This window comes from Bison bison, unplaced genomic scaffold (genome assembly GCF_000754665.1).
Source record: "Bison bison bison isolate TAMUID 2011002044 unplaced genomic scaffold, Bison_UMD1.0 scf7180017864144, whole genome shotgun sequence".
Classification (NCBI taxonomy): Eukaryota; Metazoa; Chordata; class Mammalia; order Artiodactyla; family Bovidae; genus Bison; species Bison bison.
In genome coordinates this window covers 6,633,731-6,636,378 of record NW_011494716.1, presented here as the reverse complement: position 1 = coordinate 6,636,378, position 2,648 = coordinate 6,633,731, and positions in this window count along the sequence as shown.

Here is a 2,648-nt window from a genome sequence, read left to right as displayed (position 1 = left end):
TAGGGTTGCAAAGAGTCACACAGCTGAGCGGCTTTCACTTGCTTCATTTGCCCGCCTCATTTCCAGGTTTGATCTCTGGTGATGTGACACTGGGCACCGCCACATCTGTCTCAGGAAGGCCACCTCCAGAAAGGCATTTCATGTCTCACTGAGGACTGAACGCTTTTCTTTATAAAGTTTTAGTGAGATGTAATTCACATATCATACAATTCACCCAGGAAAGGGCCTAATTTAATGCACAGTATTACTCAACCATCACCACCATCAATTTCAGAACACTTTTATCATCTCCAGAAACCATCCTGCACCCTAAGCCATCATCTTCCACGGCCCAGCATCAGGCAACTCTTAAATCTGTTTTTAACTTTTTGAGGTACCACTAGACTCTTTCCCCAGGCTTCCCTGATAGCTCAGCGGTAAAGAATCTGCCTGCAATGCTGAAAACCAGGTTAAATCTGTGGGTCAGGGAAGATCCTTGGGAGGAGGACATGGCAACCCTCTCCAATACTCTTGCCTGGAAAACCCCATGGACAGAGGAGCCTGGGGGGCTACAGTCTATGGGGCCCCGGAGACAGCATTGAGCGTGCACGATCACACACAAGAGTAGTAAATGTTTTCCGGCTCCATGCCCTGACCACATGAATCATTTGCAACTTTTTGTCCCCATTCTGTGGGTTGTCTTTTTACTTTTCCGGTGTTGCCCTTTGAAATACCAAAGTTGTAAGTGTTTATATTTTAAAAATTTGTATCATTTCCTTCCCATTCTTTAAAAAACATAATTCAATACCATGTGGCATGTTTGTGACCCTGACTTCATGACGTCTGAGAGGCTGGACAAGTGTCCATTGTCGCAGCGAAAGGAGCCTCATGTGTCACATGGGACATCCCTCTCTGGGCGCCTCCAACCAACTCTTGGTTGCCCCCCAGCTCATCCTCAGCCACCCTGTCCCCCGTCAATGCTGGATTCCAGCCTCTTCTGGAAAACAGTGATTCGGGTCTGTCACGTTCCTGCCACCAAACTTCGCCTTGGGGCTCCATCACTGCTCCGAGCAAATGAAGGGTTTTCTCTCCTGTTATTTTTATTGTCCTGCTTTGGGGCTGACAAGCTTTTTGAAGACAAGTTTCCTCCTCCTCATACTTAGAAAGGGTCCTGATAGAGGCCCAGATGGCTTCTGGTGCCTTTGAACATCCAGATCCCTGGCTGGTTGAAGACACCGGGCTGTCATCCTCCTTCTGGCCTGGTCATGATCACTCTGGGCTCCATGCCCCTGGGTCAGCTCTGGGCTGCACTGTGGGCCCGCTGAGGCTAGTGGCACATTAAGAAATGGTGGGTATGTGACTCCAGCCATGGGGGTGAACCTCTCTCACCCAGGCCGTGAGTGGGCTCTATAAACACAGGAAGAGGTTGGCCCCTGGGTGGAGAACACGGAGGGGACGCAAAGTCAGAAGACAGAGACCCGAGACGGCAGCTGCTGGCCCTGGTCCCTTGCAGATCGGGGCCACCCCCAGCCCACCCCCACATCAACCACCCAGTTTGTTCAAATGCAGATTCCTGGCCCCAGACCTAGAGTGAGGATTCACAGTGAAGACATGGAATCCGCATTTTTCAAGTTCCCTAGGTCATTCTCTCTTTCTCTTGGACCACACCGATCGGCTTGAAGGATTTGAGTTCTGGGACTAGAAATTTAACTCAAGCCATGACAATGAGAGCACTAGATTCTAACCACTGGACCACCAGGGAACTCCCTTCCTGGATTATCCTGAGTGGACTATTCCAGAAGCAGAGTTCCAGAGGCATTCATTTAGATCCTGAATTCAGTGGGGAAGGGGGTCATTGAGGTGGCCAGGTTCCATCCACTTGTCACCCAGGAGCACTGAGGAGACAGTGACCCCAGACTGAGAGGGCACCAGTCCACTGTCTTCCCACCAACATCGAGCTGATGGGAGCCAAGCGGTTCTGGAGGGGGTGGCAGAGGCTCAGGTGTGGAGGTGGGAGAGGTGTTTTAGGAGCAGGAGGGTGTCGTACTGAATGTGGGCGGTGCTGGTTACCAGCGTGCTGATTAGAACCAAGGATGGGCCATAGGGTCCGTCTCAGGAGAATCACCCACGTGATGCTCATGTGACACCCATGTGAACCATGGATGTCACCCCAGACTTGGGACATGCTCAGGGGTGGTCACAGAGCTGGGTTTGGGACCCCACCAATGTGCTTCGATTGGCACTTCGTGAGGGGATGACAGGATGAGAAACCTTAGAGCAGAGGCTGGAGAGCCTGCTCAGCAAGGGGGAGTGGGGCTGTCTTGTAAAGAGCCAAGCACTTGGGACAGCTGCTGTTGGCAGGCGGGGCGGGCTGCAGGAATTCAGCCGCCTGAGCTCCGGGAAGGACCAAGTGTTCTGGGAAAAGGAGAGTCCTTCGGGGTCATGGCCAGGGACAGGGGAGGAAGGAAAGCCCAGGAGGCGGCAGTCAGGACATTCAGTGCCAGGGCCGGCCCTGTGTCTCTGCCCTCCTGGATTTAGGTCCACCTGCATCCCCAGCTGCATCCTGGCTGAGACCCACCCCTGGGACAGACTTCCCACAGCCACCACCCGAGGGGGCCGGGTAGGAGATCCGATCCCTTCCACACAGCCGCAGGTTCCCTTCAGGGGGA